This window comes from Macaca nemestrina, chromosome 2 (genome assembly GCF_043159975.1).
Source record: "Macaca nemestrina isolate mMacNem1 chromosome 2, mMacNem.hap1, whole genome shotgun sequence".
Classification (NCBI taxonomy): Eukaryota; Metazoa; Chordata; class Mammalia; order Primates; family Cercopithecidae; genus Macaca; species Macaca nemestrina.
Genome location: NC_092126.1, coordinates 132,820,922 through 132,841,166, shown reverse-complemented (window position 1 = coordinate 132,841,166; position 20,245 = coordinate 132,820,922). Strand labels below are relative to the sequence as shown.

The 20,245-nt window shown below is 41.7% G+C and overlaps 1 protein-coding gene across 5 annotated transcripts in view; it reads left to right on the top strand.

Moving 5' to 3' along the window:
* LOC105483959 (FERM domain containing 4B) overlaps positions 1 to 20,245 on the top strand; it is a 364,588-nt gene that overhangs the window by 250,665 nt on the left and 93,678 nt on the right. The gene's annotated exons all lie outside the window — the stretch shown is intronic.

The following is a 20,245-nucleotide window of genomic DNA, read 5'->3' as shown; positions in this document are numbered from 1 at the left end:
TTCAAGTAATTTCTTAAGATGTATGATTATTCAAAAACATTCCACATAAGGAGTATCAGCTGAACCATGGCCACAGAGGCAAAGAAGTTTTATGAGAACATAGTTTCAGCTGTAGAACACTCGTAGGTGGATTTATTTATTGGCAAAAGTGAGTCACTGATGGTTGGTAGCTACTGTTAACTCAGGACTCAGCTAGATCTGAGAGTGAACGCCCCCCCACCCCCATCCCACCACACTGCACAGAGAGCATTCTTCTCACCAGTGAGATGTTCGACACCTCTGATCACACCCTACACACATTTCTTCTCTGCCAGACAGCTTTCCCCTACAGCTACTTCCTTCCTTCCACTGAAAACAGAAATACACAGGCAGGAAAAGAGAGGTCTTATTTACAAATACTGATAAAACCACAATGTCTTCTTACATACTTGTTTAGTAAGAAATATGACTTGTGATAAGATTTGATACAGTTGCTGAAGCTCTGCACAGCTACATACATATGGATTTATAAAATTCAGCCTTATGAGCATGTCATTTGAAAAACTGGTGGCTCCCAATGAGTTTTGTAATATCATTACCCGTACTGCATAGAGAATAAGCCGATGGTGACACTTCAATGTGTTGAAAGAAATAATTGTGCCTTGTTTCTGAGTTTGGGTATCCAGGATGGTCTGAAAAAGGAATAAAGATGTTTCACTTTTGTGAAAAATACTCTAAGCACTCTAAGCAAAATTTTTTTTTTTTGAGACAGAGTCTTACTCTGTCGCCCAGGCTGGAGTGCAGTGACACGATCTCAGCTCTCTGCAACCTCCGCCTTCTAGGTTCAAGCTATTCTTCTGCCTCAGCCTCCTGAGTAGCTGGGATTATAGGCACGCACCACCACACCCAACTAATTTTTGTATTTTTAGTAGAGACGGGGTTTCACCATGTTGGTCAGGCTGGTCTCAAACTCCTGACCTTGTGATCTGCCCGCCTCAGCCTCCTGAAGTGCTGGGATTACAGGCATGAGCTACCGCGCCCGGCCAGTAAAATTTGATATGTGAAATATGGCACACATTGGGCATTCAGTGGATTGTTGACTAACTCAACAAATGAATGAGTGTGCTGATAACCCTTGTTTCCTAAGAAGTCAAGCAAAAAGCAAAAGTGTGTAATTTGACTAGGGGGAAACACATGAAAATACCTACATTTACTAAGAAATTAAACATCCACAAAGTTAAAAATTTCATTTTCCAGGTATTACTGAATAACACTTAACAATACTTAGTCAACACTAATTACAACCTTCATCAAAGAATGAGTGAGAATTATATGTTAAGAAGAAAATTTCAGGCCGGGCGCGGTGGCTCACGCCTGTAATCCCAGCACTTTTGGGAGGCTGAGGCAGGCAGATCACCTGAGGTTGGAAGTTTGAGACCAGCCTGACCAACATGGAGAAACCCCGTCTCTACTAAAAATACAAAAAACATTAGCCCGGCATGGTGGCACATGGCTGTAATCCCAGCTACTTGGGAGGCTGAGGCAGGGGAATCGCTTGAACCTGGGAGGCAGAGGTTGTGGTGAGCCGAGATCACGCCATCGCACTCCAGCCTGGGCAACAAGAGTGCAACTCTGTCTCAAAAAAAAAAAGAAGAAGAAGAAAATTTCAGCCGGGTATGGTGGCTCATGCCTGTAATCCCAGTACTTTGGGAGGCCAGGGTGGCAGATTGCTTGAACTCAGGAGTTCAGAACCAGTCTGGGCAACATAACTAACTCCATCTGTACAAAAAATACAAAAATTAGCCAGGCTTGGTGACATGTACCTGTGGTCCCAGCTACTTGGGAGGCTGAGGTGGGAGGATCGCTTGAGCCCAGAAGGCAGAGTTTGCAGTGGTTAATGTCATGGACATGCTCAATGACAGGCAGCAAGTGCAGTGGTTAATGTCATGTACTCTGGCATCGTGTGTCTATTCATGGAGGAGGCATATCTGTGACATCCTGAGTTTAAACTCCCTCTTTCCTTTAATTCTGAACATTGTTGTACACATTGATGCTCTTAGTCCATAGTAGTTAATCAGGTGCTTCTGTACATTAGGGGCCAGATAACTTTAATGGGCTGGACTTGGGACAAAGCACCACTTCTAGAGGGATATTTCAGGAGCACACTAGCACTCATGCTGGAAGAGAACCTGTAAGAAAACTAGGTAGGAACTGTCCCTGTGGGTCAAGCGTTTCAGAGGAGACTGCATGCTGCTGTCTGGGTTGTTGTTCAAGCGAGGGCCCCTGAACCTGTTTGGCTTCCTTGGTGAGAATGCAGAGGGGCACACCTTGCCTTCACAAAACAACCACCTGTGCCAGGTGTGGTGATGTGGAAATGCCGAAACTGATACTGGGGAACCTGGGAAGCCTTCAACATGGCTGTGGTCTACCTTGGGCAACCTGCTCCTGCTAGGAAAAGCCTAAATGCATGAAGCAGGACTGTAGGCTTGCTCCAGGTCATTATTCTTGGAGGTGCCCTTGACCGTATCTGTGATTTTAGTAATCAGCCAACATGGACCACCACACCCCTTTTTTTAAAATCAGCAATCTGAAGACAGGCTTGGCAAATTAAAATAGTATTGGCCATCTTGTCTCTTTTGGCGTGTATATAAATATGGTAATAATGAAAAGACAGAAAATGTGGAAAAGCAAGTAGGGCTTATGAGGTGCTCTGTCGTAGAGACCATACACAGCCTCAGCTCCCTTTTCTGCAGAGGTGGGAAGGAGGAGGAGGAAGAGGAGGAGGAGGATAGCAACTCAACTCTTAAGAGCTCACCCTTAGCCGGGCATGGTGGCGTATGCCCGTGGTTCTAGCTACTCAGGAGGCTGGGGCAAGAAGATCACTTGAGCCCAGGAGTTTGAGGTTACAGTGAGCCATGATCATGCCACTGCAGCCCAGCCTGGACAAAAGAGCAAGACCCTGTCTCTAAAAGAAACAATGAAGAACTCACCAAATAGAAAGCACTGGTTTTTTTGTGTGTATTAGCTCATTTAACACTCACAACAACTGATACTGTTATTTATTACTACTTCAATAAATAAGGAAATGGAGGTATAAGTAGGTTAAACAATTTGGCTAAACTTGAGTAGTTTATTAGTAGTGGAGTGATCAGATCTATGTAGTCTGGCCCCAGAAACCATATTTTTCTGTCTTCATTCATTCATTCATTCAATTAAAACATCATTGCATTCCTATTAAGGGTCAGGGCCTCTGATGAGTGCTGCATTATCAGTAAAATACTTAACAAATATACCTTCCTGTGGCCTAAAATCCTAAGTCTTAAGGATTTTTTCATTTGTATGTGTGTAGTATGTGTGTGTTTATTTATTTATTACCCTCATCCTTTATGTGATGGTATGTGTTGTGTTTAATTTAAAGGTAATGTGTCTGATGATACTTTGTAAGACACTAAGACATAATATTTCTAAAAGATGTCAGGGACCTTGGAGAGACTGAGCATGCCTGAAATCCCTTGATGTTACTGATTACTCTTTCCCAAAGTAGTATAAAAAGCAATTTGGAGCAGGGCATCGTGGCTTATGCTTCTAATCCCAGCACTTTGGGAGGCTGAGACGCGCAGATCACTTGAGCCCAGGAGTTCAAGACCAGTCTGGACAACATGGTGAAACCCCATCTCTAAAAAAAAAAAAAAAAAAAAAAAATTAGCCAGGTGCAGCGCCTGTAGTCCCAGCAACTTGAGACTCTGAGGTGGGAGGATCACTTGAACCCAGGAGGTATAGGTTGCAGTGAGCTGAGATTGTGCTGCTGCACTCCTGCCTGGGCGGCAGGGCAAGACACTGTCTCAAAAAAAAAAAAAAGAAGCAATTTGGGGCCAATGAGGTGGCTCACTCCTATAATCTCAACACTTTGGGAGGCCCATTAAGAGGATCACCTGAGGGCAGGAGTTCAAGATCAGCATGGGCAACATAGCAAGACCCTGTGTCTACAAAAAATTTTTAAAATAGCCAAGTAAGGCAGTGTGTGCCTGTAATCCTAGCTGCTCAGGAGGCAGAGGTGGGAGGATCACTTGAGGCCAGGAGTTTGAGGCTTCAGTGAGCCATCAGCATGCCACTGCACTCCCACCTGGGTGACAGAGCAAGACCTGCTTCTGAAAAGAAAAACAAATAATACAGGCAGGCATCAAGAAGTCCTGCAATAAATAAACCTATTTGATTTGGTTTAACCTAATATTTTCCAAACTTACTATATGTGAAATTCTTTTTTAAAGCAATACTTATTAATGGACTGCCGACCACACTTTTGAAAATGCTGTTCAATGGCTGGGCGCTGTGGCTCACACCTGTAATCAAATCACTTTGGGAGGCCAAGGGGGGTGGATCATGAGGTTAGGAGATCAAGACCATCCTGGCCAACGTGGCGAAACCCCATCTCTACTAAAAATACAAAAATTAGCCGGGTGTGGTGGCACGTGCCTGTAGTCCCAGCTATTCGGGAGGCTGAGGCAGGAGAATTGCTTGAATCCAGGAGGCAGAGGTTGCAGTGAGCCTAGATGGCGCCACTGCACTCCAGCCTGGGCGACAGAGCAAGACTCCCGTCTCAAATAAATTAATAAATAATAATAAAAGGAGTACATCCAAAGTCCAGGCGTGGTACTTTGGGAGGCTGAGGGCAGGTGGATTGCTTGAGCCCAGGAGTTTGAGACCAGCCTGGGCAATATGGTGAAACCCTGTTCCTACAAACCGTAAAAAAAATTAGCCAGGCATGATGGTGCGCACCTGTAGTCCCAGTTACTCAGGAGCCTGAGGTGGAATGATCACTTGAGCCCAGGAGTTTGAGGCTGCAGAGAACCATGATTGTGCCACTGCATTCCAGCCTGAGCAACAGAGCAAGACCCTGTCTGTCTCAAAAAAAAAAAAAAAAAAAAAAAAAAAAAGAATACATCTTGTCATCCAGGACTCTACCAAACATAGGGATCTATTCTTTGGAAGATTTTATTGAAATAGGAAAAGATATCTATAAAAACATATTTTACATTATTATTTCTAATAGTAAGAAACTGGAAACTGCCCAAATATACTTCAATAGGAGTTCATTATATAAATTACAAATCATTAATATGTTAGGATATTGTACAGCCATTAACAAGAATAGGCTAACCTTCCTTAACTAACATGAAACAGTCTAACATTGTTCAATGTTAAAAGAAGGTACAGAACAGTGAATATAGTATTATTGTTTTTAACTTTGTTATTTGCTTATGTATATGAAATGTACTCCTAGGAAGAAATATAAAAATACAGCATAGTATAAATGTTTATTATTTCTGAGAGTGAGATTGGAAAAGCTTTTGCTTTCTAAGTTATACTTTTCCAATTTTTTTAACAGGTAGCTTGGATTAGTTTTAAATCAGAAAAATAAAGAAAAAAATCAGTATATTCATTAAAATTTACCTCTTCAAAGCTGTATCAAGATAATAAAAATGGCTGGGCATGGTAGATGACACCTGTAATTCTGGCATTTTGGGAGGCTGAGGCAGGTGGATCACTTGAGCCTAGGAGTTCAAGACCACCCCCGGCAATATAGTGAGACCCTGTCTCTACAAAAAATTTAAAAACTAGCTGGGTGTGGTAGTACATGCCTGTGGTCCTAGCTACTTGGGATGGTGAGGCAGGAGGACCACTTGAATCCATGAGGTCAAGGCTGCAGTGAACCATGATTGTGCCACTGTATTCCAGCCTGGATAACAGAGTGAGAACTTGTCTCAAAAAAAAAAAAAAGAGAGAGAGAGAGAGAATAAAAGCGTTTTGCTTATCACTTTTCATCCATTACAAAAACACTTGGGCATTTTTCTCACTGGATAAAACTCAGTGAATGTTGAAAATTTCCGATTGCCTTATCTAGAACAGCAAAAGGCTTGCTACTAAAGACAACTTGCAGTTTTTTCCTATTGTAAAGGTAATACTTAGTAATCGTAGAACATTTAGAAAATGCAGAAAAGTACAACAAATCAAAAAGATCCATAATCTCAATATTACAGCATAAATTGTATTATTTTGACATATTTCTTTTGTGCATACATTTTTGTTTGGTTGAGATCAATTGCTTGGTTGAGATCAGTTTTGTTACACTTTTAGCATTTTATATATTTCAGCTACTTTGACCTCTTGTCCACTCTTCATCCTCATGCCATATGTTCTTCTGTTTTAAGAATCAGTATGCAGCCTGGGGAAAGAGTATAGGAAGGCCTTGAAAATTCACATTTTAATTTCATTAAATATAAACTAGCACAGTGAGACTGGGACCAGGTTTCCTTTATGTAGGAATCTGTAGGACCTAGATGTTAGATAAAAGGTTATTGAATGGGTAAATGAAGGAGTGAATGATTAAAGAATCAACAAATAGGCTGGGTTCAGTGGTTCATGCCTGTAATCCAAGAACTTTGGAAGGCTAAGGCAGGTGGATCACTTGAGGCCAGGAGTACGAGACGAGCCTGGCCAACATAGTGTCACCCCGTATCTACTAAAAATACAAAAATTAGCCAGGCGTGGTAGCCTGCACCTGTAGTCCCAGCTACTTGGGAGGTTGAAGCAGGAGAATTGCTTGAACTGGGGAAGCAGAGGTTGCAGTGATCTGAGATGGTGCCACTGCACTGCAGCCTGGGTGACAGAGCGAGACTTCATTTCAAAAATAAAATAAAATAAAAATAAAATAATAAAGAATCAACAAATAGATGGCAGAATGGAGGCATTTTAGAATGTGAAATCAACAAGACTTAGCCATCTTCCCTGTTTAACATCTTAGCCAGCCCCTGCCAGCTACAGAGGAGGTGCATAATGGAGGAGTGGGGAGTCTGGCCTTAGCTCTGTCCTGGGCATCATACTTATATTTTTAAGAGTTTGTTTCATCAATTTTAAAGTGAGAATAATAACAGTTTCTACCTCAGTGGATGAGTTAACATGTATGCAAACTATATAAAAGAGTGTCTGACTCCGTTTTGCTATTTATATTTTTGCTATTATTACCACTGCTATTGTGTAGCAAGCCCCTTCATAGGACATGCAAGCCCTAGCTTATCACTCTGGGCTCTTTTCACACTCCCACTGTGGTCATACTGAAATAACCCCTCCTTCCCTGATGATGCATCCTTGTCTTTCTCAAGCCTCCATGCCTTTTTGATATACTTGTCCTTCTACTGAACGCCTTCCCATCTCCCTTTATTTTCATTTGGCAAATTTCCACCCATCCTTTTGAATTCAGCTCGAGTCTCTGCCCCTTAAGAAATTCTTTTTTTTTTTTCATTGTCTACTACCACCATTTCCTACAGGGGGTTAAATTCTTTCCACCTCCAAAACATTCTTTAAATAATTCTTCTAATTGTTTCTATTACGTTGAATTGTTCCTTTATGCATCAGTCACTCCCCGCAATTACACTAACTCGTAAGACCAGGGTTCATCTTTATCTCCCAAACACTGGCACAGAACCTGGCATGCACTATAGGCCCGCAGTAAATATTTGTCAAGTGAGCAAAATAAATGTAGTTTACACTAGTAACTAAATTGATCAAATTTTGCAAAATAGGCTTGTGAAAAGATCAAGCCAAATTAAAAATCAATTCTGAGTAACAACCATAAAATTAGACATTTTCAGCTTTCAATCTTACTCTGTTTTCTCTCCCTAAGGTGGAGCTACTGTTTCTAAATTCAATTTCCAGAGTTGATACTATACTTATAACCTTGAAATTTAATATGCTGAACCTATCAGAATACAATTTTAGCAGTGCATGATCAGATTTTAAAGCACAGGAGTCTCAGCATATCTGTTATAACCTCTGCTGCCATCCTTGCTCTAAGCGTCTTTTGGAGACATTTAGGAAAATCACTGTAAAGTTAGTTGCAATGATAGATTGACATACTTCTATGCTGTTAGATTCAAACATTTTTTCTTAGAATTCCAAAGAAATAAGTCATCAACTTTTGATTGCCTCCAGGAGAGAGGGACATTGAGCATATACTACATTAAGGGAATTCAGTTGATCATGAAACCTCATTCTAGCCAAGTCTTCCGGTATAGGTTCCCATCCCAACCATTCAGCCAAACTGCCCTGAATATAGTTGACTTTCCTTCTTTCTTTTTCCTAGAGCTAAAATTACCATGTAGGCAGCACCAAAGAAAGAATGGAAGAAAAATTGGAAAAACGAATTCCCAAAGTCAATAAAGAGCTTCTGAATAATCAAAATGTGACTGTTTCTGAGAAGAGTTCTCCTAAAACTTAGGAAGATATTTTGATGCTTTTGTAGCGTTCTAGCTGCCTGTTTATGGCAAAGAGACTTTTAAAGCACACATTCATGGAAAGACCCATTACTATCCATATTTATAATGCCTTGAGATAAGAGGATTAGTTTCAGCACACTTTAACTGAACAGAACATGAAGCATATTTTTCTGTAACCTGTCCATTACTGTCAGCATCACTTTTATGGTTCTTGTCCTGGAATTATTCCATGTAGTTCAGCAACCAACAATTTTAGTAGTACCAAGAACTAAAATACATTCAGAATATCTGCTAACCTGGCTGAGTTTTAGCATTTGGGATTTCAAAGTGTTTGCATATGTGAAAGTGTGTGTGTGTGTGTGTCTGTGTGTGTGTACACGCATATGAGTATATGTGTTTTAATCCTCAACTCATTTCAAGATTTAGAAATAATTTAAAGGATCAGTAACAGAAATCGAACGTTGTAAGCTGTAAGTTCTGTATTAAGACTTGTGAATGGGCCGGGTGCAGTGGCTTATGCCTGTAGTCCCAGCACTTTGGGAGGCCAAGGCTGGTGGATCACCTGAGGCCAGGAGTTCGAGACCAGCCTGGCCAACATGTTGAAACCTAGAAATACAAAATTTAGCCATCTCTACTAAAAACAATAAATTAGCTGAGCATGGTGATGCATGCCTGTAGTTCCCGCTACTCAGGAGGCTGAAACAGGAGAATCACTTGAACCCAGGTGGCAGAGGTTGCAGTTTGCCAAGATCATACCCCTACACTCCAGCCTGGGCAAACAGAGCGAGATTCTGTCTCAAATAAATAAATAAAATAAAAGACTTGTGAATGTACCTCTTATGATAACTAATCATCAGAAGACTGATATTGATCAAGTAAAGTCACTACACTAAACGTCAGAGCTGGTTTGAAGACTAGCCAGTCCACAAGGAAGAATAAATCTATTACTTTATTTTATTTTATTTTTTGAGACGATGTCTCACTCTGTCACCCAGGCTTGAGTACAGTGGCACAATCTCTGCTCACTGCAACCTCCGCCTCCCAGATTCAAGCAATTCTCCTGCCTCAGCCTCCCGAGCAGCTGGGATTACAGGCGCCCACCACCATGCCCAGCTAATTTTTTTGTACTTTTGGTAGGTATGGGGTTTCACCATGTTGGCCAGGCTGGTCTTGAACTCCTGACCTCTGGTGATCCACCCACCTTGGCCTCCCAAAGTGCTGGGATTACAGGCCTGAGCCACTGTGCCCAGCCTATTATTATATTTTAAAGGACTTTTGAAAGTTTTATAATGAATATTTCACCTACCTCTATTTCATGTGGTTTTCCACATATGTTTTTCTGACATTCAAATTATGTTTGTCTTAACCTGTGAGCATTCAGATATACACTGCCTTGTGCGTTTGTGAAAATCAAAGTTTTCATAATAATAGCTCGTTATACTTGTCATCTTTAATCCCACGTCCTCAGGGCCTTTTCATCGTGCTGTGTTCTTTGGCTGTCACCTCCCTGAGAGGGTAAAGGAGAAGATCATTTTCCTCCTTTTCATAGATAAAAAACTGAGGCCCAAAGATGTACAAGGACATAGTCATAAAGCAGAGGACAAGGAAAATGCCCTCCAGCTTGGCACTAGCCAGGGTAAATTTACAAAGGCTGAATTATTTGTTCACTGGTATATCGCCAGCCCAAGTAGACACTCTATTTGTGGAATACATCAAGACAAGCTACTAAAAATCCAGTTGGAAGACCTGTATTTCATAATGGTGTGATTTAATATGAATTATCCTAAAACATTTAAGCCTACTACTGATATTTTTGGTACACCATCGCCTCAGAAATGGGCTACAAGAATTGCATTACAGCTAAATTGTGACTCAGAAAAAGTCATATAAAAATACTATGATAAATGCTTGAAAGGAAAGTGGAGGAGGCAGATGGTCCATTCAGCTGAAAATATCAAATTTTATAAGCTAGGAATTTGAGTACCAGTGAATGAAAACATTTCATAATATATTTTTTCAGTTTTGTAAAATAAATCAAATTTCTTTGTATGTTTCCTGCTTTTGAAAATGCTTGGTTGGGGCTGGGCACAGTGGCTCATACCTGTAATCCCAGCACTTTGAGAGGCCATGGTGGGCGGATCATGAGGTCAAGAGAGCAAGACCATCCTGGCCAACATAGTGAAACCCTGTCTCTACTAAAAATAGAAAAATTAGGTGGTCATGGTGGTGGGCGCCTGTAGTCCCAGCTACTCAGGAGGCTGAGGCAGGAAAATTGCTTGAACCTAGGATGTGGAGGTTGCAGTGAGCCGAGATCCCACCACTGCACTACAGCCTGGCGACAGAGCGAGACTCCGTCTCAAAAAAAAATAAAAGAAGAAAACGCTTGGTTGATTTCCTTAAAGACACAAATCTTGTATTTCAAAAGAAATATGGCAAAGAAACTTACAAAACCAAACTTATCCATACCAACTATTTCTGTCCATCTTTCTACCTATTTATCTGTTCATCTGTCATCTCTCTGTCATCTATTTTTTTCACCCACAGTAGAAGCAGATGTCATTTTCCTTCCTGCAGTGCTTCACATGCTTAAGAGGCCTAAGGAGGAGGTTTGAAGGGCTATCTTTATATTTTTTAAAGAAGAAATTGAGTGAATTGAAGACTTCCATTTCATAATTAAGTCGGCCTAAGATGAGTGCTATTTTGGGGAATCTTTGCAAGGTCGATTTATTAAGAAATAGACTGAGAGAGCTGGGTTTGGTGACATGCACCTGTAGTCCTGGCTACGCTGTAGCCCAAGGCAGGAGGATTGCTTGAGCCTGCAGGTTGAGGCTGCAGTGAGCTATGATCATGCCACTGCACTCTAGCCTAGGTGACAGCAAGAATCCGTCTCTAAAAAAAAAGTAAATAAAATAAATAAATAAGGAAGGAAGGAAGGAAGGAAGGAAGGAAGGAAGGAAGGAAGGAAGGAAGGAAGGAAGGAAGAAAAGGAAAGGAAAGGAAAGGAAAGAAAAAGACATAGAGATATCCATTTCAGGGAAACTTGTTAAATGAGTCACAAATGGTTACAATTTTAAATTTATAAAGAATACATGAGGTTGGGCACGGCGGTTCACACCTGTAATCCCAGCACTTTGGGAGGCGGGCAGATCACTTTAGGCCAGGAGTTCAAGACCAGGCTGTCCAACATGGCGAAACCCTGTCTCTACTAAAAATACAAAAATTAGCCAAGTGTGGTGGTGCACACCTGCAGTCCCAGCTACTTGGGAGGCTGAGGCATGAGAATTGCTTGAGCCGAGATCATGCCACTGCACTCCAGCCTAAGTGACAGAGCGAGACCCTGTCTCAAAACAAACAAACAAAAAAGAGTACAGTTTACTCTTGGTTGAAGTGAAGTCAGTAGTTCATGGGTGTTGGACACCAGCCAGGATTGTTTATATACCCCTTGGAGAGACAATCCATAGTTTGGCTTGATGCATGACATGGGGGAAGTGGGTATCAGAAGTAGGGGATTCCTAACTGTCCAGCTTTAAATCTCAGCTCCATCACCTACAGGCTGGGTGGCTTTAAGCAACAGCCTATTCTGTCTTCCCAAGCTTCAGTCTCCCCACCTGTGAAGCGGGAGGGTGATAACATTACCTTCTCACAGGACTCATGAATTAATATATATCCAAAGCTCTTGGAACCGATAATAAGCACTTAATAAATGTTTCTTGTTTTTGTAGTTATTGATGATATTATTCTAAAATTCCCAAGAGGACTATGTTATAAAATGTTCTCATCTGCCAGGCACGGTGGCTCACGCCTGTAATCCCAACACTTTGGAGGCCGAGGCGGGTGGGTCACCCGAGGTCAGGAGTTCAAGACCAACCTGACCAACATGGAGAAACCTCATCTCTCCTAAAAATACAAAAATTAGCTGGGTGTGGTGGCGCATGCCTGTAATCCCAGCTACTCACAAGGCTGAGGCAGGAGAATCGCTTGAACCCGGGAGGCAGGAGAATTGTTTTTTGTTTGTTTGTTTTGACCTTATATTATAACATAAAAGAAGAATATTGGTGAAAATATTTTAAACATGGTATTACCCTAGAGATGGGTAAACCCCATCTCTACTAAAAATACAAAAATTAGCCAGGCGTGGTGGCAGGTGCCTGTAATCCCAGCTGCTTGGGAGGCTGAGGCAGGAGAATCACGTGAACCTGGGAGGCAGAGGTTGCCACTGCACTCCAGCCTGGGCGAAAGGCTGCTCCGTCTCAAAAAAAAAAAAAAAAAAAAAAAAAAAGTAATAAATGAGCAGTTCAATTACATGGATGATATAATCCTGAAAATAAAAGTATCTCTGCATATTTACTCATGCAAAACAGCCAGATAGGATACCTACTTTACCAGGCCTTCTTTAGTCAAAGGCTTAATTTTAACTTCATGACCATAATTTTCTTCCTCCTCATTCATCCTTTCTTCCTCTAAAATCATTGATTATCTTGTAAGCACCTTGCATTTTTTTCTTTTTTCTAAATAGAGAAAAAATAGTTTTCCATCAGAACGCCCTGCTGCTACTAATTCAAATTGTCATTGTACATTGGTGCCAGGGTGCGTTTAAGCAATTAGAATGCTGTAATTAAAGTCTGCTGTGTATGTAATCTTATAATGTGGAAGGGTAAGTACAGAAGTTGAGAGCTTGGTTCCAAGTGTTTGTTTAATACTGGTTATTCATCTGTTCTCCAATTGTCTCCCTGTATATGTATTAGATGTGGGTGCCCTGGAACCTCCGTGCCTATTGGCAGAGCCTGACCTATTTAGGCTACCTGCCTGTCTTGCATCGCCTAACAATTTAGCCATAGATCACCACACCTCTCATTTCCAGGGCAGTCTCATCAACACTCACTCCTTCGCTTTGAAAATGTGTTGGCACAAAAGTTTGTAAGAAGGATTCAGATATTGGCAGAACGGTGGAGCCAGTCTCTGGTATTTGACCTTGTGACAGTCTCATTCTTCCTGGTCTTAGAGGGAATGAAGTAGAGCCTCAAGACTTCAGAATAGGAGAAAAGTAAAAATAAGAATTGGGAGGAAAGCTCATAGTCCTGATGATATGTTTTGCAGCATCTTCTGGTAGAACGTTGTCATCAAAAGGTTTAGTTTTTTAAAAGGTATAGATTAATTCACTTAAAAATATGTATTAGGCCAGGCACAGTGGCTCATGCCTGTAATCCCAGCACTTTGGGAGGCCAAGGCAGGAGGATCACTTGAGACCACAAGTGTGAGACCAGCCTGACCAACATGATGAAACCCTGTCTCTACTAAAAGTACAAAAATTAGCCAGGTGTGGTGGTGCATGCCAGTAATATATACACACATATATACACATATATACACACACACACACACATATATATATGTATTAAATATTTTCTATGTGCTAAGCACTATATAGGTGCTGGGTGTGCAGTGGTGAGTTAAAGATATCTCTGCTCATGTGGAGGTTAGAGTTTTATGAAATTAATAACCATAGTTCACCAACTGTGTTTAATATACAGTCTTTATTCAAATTGCTCTGATAGCTAATGTTATTTCTAGTCTTTCCTACCCTTTTCTGGTCCCGGAGCCAATTCAGGGTCACACATTGCATTTAGTGGGCATACCTCTGAAGTCCCCTTTATCATCAGGAGCAGTCTTCCTTTGGCTTTTATTACACTGGTATTTCTGAAGAGTACAGGGCAGCTGTCTTGCAGAAGATCTCTCAATTTGTGAAATATGGATTTCTCTAACTCACTGGTTCCAAACACACGTCATGTTGGACTTGAAGCAGAAACATCTGGGAACTTATGGAAAACACAGAGACCTACACCCTGTCCTATCTCTTTCTATCCTATTAATACTTTGATGAGCCTGGGGCTCTGTATTCTTTATTAGTTCTCCAGGTATCTGCAATACACCAAAGTTTGAGAATCACTAGTCTAATAATTTTCTAATGCAGGAACACTCTATAGATGATGAAATGGCCTCAGTTGCATCTCACAAAGAGGTATGCGATGTCAGTCTGTCTTGTTTGAGTTAAGGTGGTATCTGCCAGGTTATTCTGAAGTCACCTTTTCCTTTGTAATTAAGTTTTCTGGAATTGACACTTTGAGGCTACTCGACCATCCTGTTTCTTTCTTTTTTTCTTTTTTTTCTTTTTCTTTTTTTTTTTTTTTTTGAGACAGAGTCTCACTCTGTTGCCCAGGCTGGAGTGCAGTGGCACGATCTCGGCTCACTGCAAGCTCCACCTCCTGGGTTTACACCAGTCTCCTGCCTCAGCCTCACGAGTAGCTGGGACTACATGCGCCCGCCAGCACGCCCGGCTAGTTTTTTGTATTTTTAGTAGAGATGGGGTTTCACTTTGTTAGCCAGGATGGTCTCAATCTCCTGACCTCATGATCCACCCGCCTTGGCTTCCCAAAGTGCTGGGATTACAGGCATGAGCCACCACGCCCGGCCCACCATCCTGTTTCTTAACAGTCTTTGACCCAATGATCTCGGCCTCCAGTGGTGATCTTGCCTAAGTCAGTTAGTACTATGGTCATTGCAAAAGGTAAATTTCTAATTGAATCACCTTCAACATTTCTTAGTTAGCATTCATATGTAAAGAATAATTTTTCCTTCTTCTCCATCTTTATTTTTTAAAAATATTTTTCAGGCCAGGCACGGTGGCTCATGCCTGTAATCCCAGCACCTTGGGAGGCTGAGGTGGGTGGATCACCTGAGGTCAGGAGTTCGAGACCAGCCTGGCCAACGTGGCAAAACCCCGTCTCTACTGAAAATACAAAAATTAGCCAGGCGTGGTGGAGGTGCCTGTAATTCCAGCTGCTTGGGAGGCTGAGGCAGGAGAATCACGTGAACCTGGGAGGCAGAGGTTGCAGTGAGCCGAGATTGTGCCACTGCACTCCAGCCTGGGCGAAAGGCTGCTCCATCTCAAAAAAAAAAAAAAAAAAAAATTCCTCTCTGTCATTCATTTTGATGCTCCCACTTTGCCCAACAGAATCCTCTTTAAGTCAAATCCTGTGTTCTTATGGCTTGTCCTCATCACTTTTGAGGTTTTTTTTTGTTTTGTTTTGTTTTGTTTTTGAGACAAGGTCTCACTCTGTCACCCAGGTTGGAGTGCAGTGGTGCAATCACAGCTCACTGTAGCCTCAACTTCCCAGGCTCAAATGATTCTCCCTCATCAGCCTCCCGAGTAGCTGGGACTACAGGTGCACGCCATCAAGTCTGGATTTTTTTAAAATTTTTTTTTGTAGCAAGAGGGTCTCACTATGTTGCCCAGGCTGGTCTAGAGCTACTGTGCTCAAGCAATCCTTCCGCCTAGGCCTCCCAAAGTGCTGGGTTTACAGGCATGAACCACTTGAACCACTATGTCTGGCCTCACTTCTTTCTTTTATGACATTGCACAAACCATACCTGGGCTGGTACCTGGGGAAAGTATGGTCTGGCCTAGTTTTCTCTCCTTTCTCATTTTCATATCTGTATATTTGTATTATCCTCCCACGACTGAGCATTAATTCACATGTGACAAACTTTCTGTCTCTCCGTTTGCTCCTATCTTCATTGTGATCAAGTTTCTGAGAAGCGGTCTGCCCAGATACTTTGGTCATAATGCTCATGTCTTTGAAACTGTGATATACACCCACAAAAATACCTGTATTTGTTTGTTTTTTTGTAATGCTTTTTACTTTTTCAAAGCATCTTTATGTCTCATTTTTGTTTGTCCTCAAAACTCCATGAAGTATTACATAGATATTATTTATTTTCCTGCTACTTTTGTAGAAAATAAATCCAGAAGAGTAAATGATGTTTTGACATCTAACACCTCTTTGTATGTAGTGTCATACACATATCTAGAATTGCTGTCTAGGTACTGTGCTTACAGTTCTCATAGATGGTGAAACCTCGGCTATGTCCTCACAGTTCAAAAACCTGGGGTCCCTTACTCTGAGCTGAAAATCAGGGCAAATCAAATCTATAGGGAATCGAGAAACACAAGAAGCATTCCCTTTTTAAAAAGAAAGTTATAAATACCCCCACCAACTTTTTACTTCATTACTCTTTCAGTTGCTCTTCTACAAATACTGAACACCTGCGGTGTGCCAGGGAGTGTTCTAGCTTCTGGAGCTACAACTGTGGCAAAAACAGATAACAATTCGTGCCCTTAAGAACTATACCTACTAGGCAGGGGTGACACCAGGTAGGGCATCAGACACTAAAGAAAATAAATAATATGTATAATGTATTAGGAGATATAAACAGAGGCACCAAATACAGTTGTGCAGATTGCTCACTGCCCAACTCTGTGTCCAGTAATGCCAATGGAGGTCTTGGATCTAAGCGATTAAGAATGGGGTGGCCACTTTGGGAGGCTGAGGTGGGCGGATCACTTGAGGCCAGGAGTTCAAGACCAGCCTGGCCAACGTGGCAAAACCCCGTCTCTAGAAATACAAAAATTAGGCCGGGCACGGTGGCTCATGCCTGTAATCCCAGCACTTTGGGAGGCTGAGATGGGTGGATCACAAGGTCAGGAGATCGAGACCATCCTGGCTAACACGGTGAAACCCCGTCTCTACTAAAAATACAAAAACAAAATTAGCCAGGTGTGGTGGCAGGTGCCTGTAGTCCCAGCTACTCGGAGGCTGAGGCAGGAGAATGGCGTAAACCTGGGAGGCGGAGCTTGCAGCGAGCCAAGATTGTGCCACTACACTCCAGCCTGGGTGACACAGCAAGACTCCATCTCAAAAAAACAAAAAACAAAAAACAAACAAACAAACAACAGCAACAAAAAATTAGCAGGGTGTGGTGGTGTGTGCTGTAATCCCAGGTACTCAGGAGGCTGCGACATGAGAATCGTTTGAACCTAGGAGGCAGAGGTTGCAGTGAGCCAAGAGCATGCCACTGCACTCCAGCCTGGGCAACAGAGGGAGACTCTGTCTCAAAAAAAAAAAAAAAAAGGAATGGGGTTGCCATTCAGTCAGATGGAAAAGGATACAAGTAAGATCAGGAGTTGTTTCTTAACTTTGTATTAAAGAATAAAATACATATTGAAAAGTGCATATAGGCTGGGTACAGTGGCTCATGTCTGCAATCTTAGCACTTTGGGAGGCCAAGGCGGGTGGATTGCTTAAGCCCGGGAGTTCAAGACCAGCCTGGGCAACATAGCAAGATCCTGTCTCTACAAAACATAAAAATGAAAAATTAGCCAGGCATGGTGGCACACACCTTTAGACCCAGCTATTTGGAAGACTAAGGTGGGAAGATCACTTGAGCCCAGGAGTTCAAAGATGCAGTGAGCTATGATAGTACCACTGCACTCTAGCCTGAGTGACAGAAAAAGACCCTGTCTCAAAAAAAAAAAAAAAAAAAAAGGTGCATATAACTAGCATCAACATCAAGGAAACAGAAGATTACTGGCACCCGAGAAGCCCCTCACAGTTTCTCTTCCAGTCCTTATTCTGTCTGCTACCATTGCTTTTTTATTTTATTTATTTATTTGAAACGGAGTCTCGCTCTGTTGCCCAGGTTGGAGTGCAGTGGCATGATCTCGGCTCACTGCAACCTCCACCTCCTGGGTTCAAGCAATTCTCCTGTCTCAGCCTCCTGAGTAGCTGGGACTACAGCTGCCTGCCACCACGCCTGGCTAATTTTTTTATTTTTAGTAGAGATGGGGTTTCACCATTTTGGTCAGGCTGGTCTAGAACTCCTGACCTCAGGTGATCAAGTGTGAGCCACCGCACCCGGCCTACTATTGCTTTTAACAGCATTTCGTAGTTGTGGCTGACTTTGAACTTTGTATGACAGGGATCATACAGTATGTATTCTTTTATCGTCTGGCTGTTTTTACTCAAATTATGTTTTGAGATTCATTCATATTCTCGTATGTAGCTGTGCCCAGCTTGTTCATTTTCACTGCTGAATAGTAGTATACAGTATGAATATACCAAGCTTTATTTACTTATTAATAGGCATTTGTGGACCAGGTGCGGTGGTTCACGCCTATAATCCCAGCACTTTGGGAGGCTGAGGCGGGCGGATCACCTGAGGTCAGGAGTTTGAGACCACCCTCACCAACATGGAGAAACCCCAGGTCTACTAAAAATACAAAATTAGCCAGGCACAGTGGCACATGCCTGTAATCCCAGCTACTAGGGAGGGTGAGGCAGGAGAATCACTTGAACCTGGGAGGTGGAGGTTGTGGTGAGCCGAGATCATGCCATTGCACTCCAGCCTGGACAACAAGTGCGAAACTCCGTCTCAAAAAAAAAAAAAAATAAAATAAATAAATAAATAAATAAATAAATAAATAAAATAGACATTTGTATACCTTGCAGTATTTGATTATTACAAATAGCACTGCCTTGAAGATCCTAGTGCCTGTCTTTGCGTGGACATATGCAAACATGTCTGCTAGGTGTATACTTAGGAGAAAATTGCTGAGCCATAGTGCATATGTATGTTAAGCCTTAGTAGACTCTGCCAAAAAGTCGATCCAAACCAACTTATAAGCCGGGCGTGGTGGTTCATGCCTGTAATCCTCGCATTTTGGGAGGCCGAGGTGGGTGGATCACTTGAGGCCAGGAGTTCAAGACTAGCCTGGCCAACATGGTGAAAACTCATCTCTATTAAAAATACAAAAATTAGCTGGGCATGGTGGCAGGCACCTGAAATCCCAGCTACTCAAGAGGCTGAGGCATGAGAATCGCTTGAACCTGGGAGGCAGAGGTTGCAGTGAGCCAATATTGCGCCACTGCACTCCAGCCTGGGTGACAGAGTGAGACTCTGTTTTTAAAAAAATAGAAATAGGGCAGGCGCGGTGGCTCATGCCTGTAATCCCAGCACTTTGGGAAGCCGAGGCGGGCTGATCAAAAGGTCAAGAGTTCGAGACCAGCCTGGCCAACATAGTGAAACCCCGTCTCTACTTAAAATACAAAAATTAGCCGGGCATGGTGGCGCATGCCTGTAGTCCCAGCTATTCAGGAGGCTGAGGCAGGAGAATTGCTTGATCCCAGGAGGCGGAGATTGTGGTGAGCCGAGATTGCGCCACTGCGCTCCAGCCTGGGCGACAGAGGGAGACTCCATCTCAAATAAATAAATAAATAAAATGAAAATTTAAAAATGTCTGCTTTCAAAGAAAACAAAAACAAAAACAAACAAGAGGTATGCAGTAAGATATAATATCTGTTTCATGTAATGCAACCAGATAAATCATGCACATTGCAAAGAACTACATGAAAATATTATTTGGAGACAATTTTACTGTAAGCCTAGAAAATGGATATAAATTAGCTAAAACTTGTTAACATTATAGCTTCAGTGAGACATTGGTTACAAGTTAAATACACTAAAAGTAGTAATAATCCTACATGATAATAAACAGATAATAGATGAAAAAAAGCATTTGCTAAATTTGTATAGCAAAATGTAAAATACTGAATAGTAATCCTCACATGGAATGTGTGTGATATTTGTAGGTATATTACAAAACTTTATGATCACAATAAAGTGATTTCATTAGCCAGGCATGGTGACCCGTGCCTGTAGTCCCAGCTACTCAGAAGGCTGAGGCCAAAGGATCTCTTGAGCACATGAGTTTGATGTTACAGTAAGCAGTGATTGTACCACTCCACTTTAGACTGGGTGACCCCATTTCTAAAACAAATTGAAAAAAAAGTTATTTCAATAGAAATGTGCTATGGTTGCAAAGAGGAAGACAAATTATTATTTCTTTTTTTAAACTTGACAAGATTAATTTAAAATTTCTTTGAAAATAAGAGAATGTCAAAGATTCATATGGAAAATTAAAGCATTTATCCTATCAGATATTGACACATACTGTAATGAACAGTGATTAAATGTTATGGAACTATGTAAAACTTGAACAGCCACCCAGAGCAAAGGAGAGAATCTAAAAATAGATATAATTATATGAATTTAAGAAGCAACATGGCAACCATTAGTGTGGAGAATAACATTAAGAG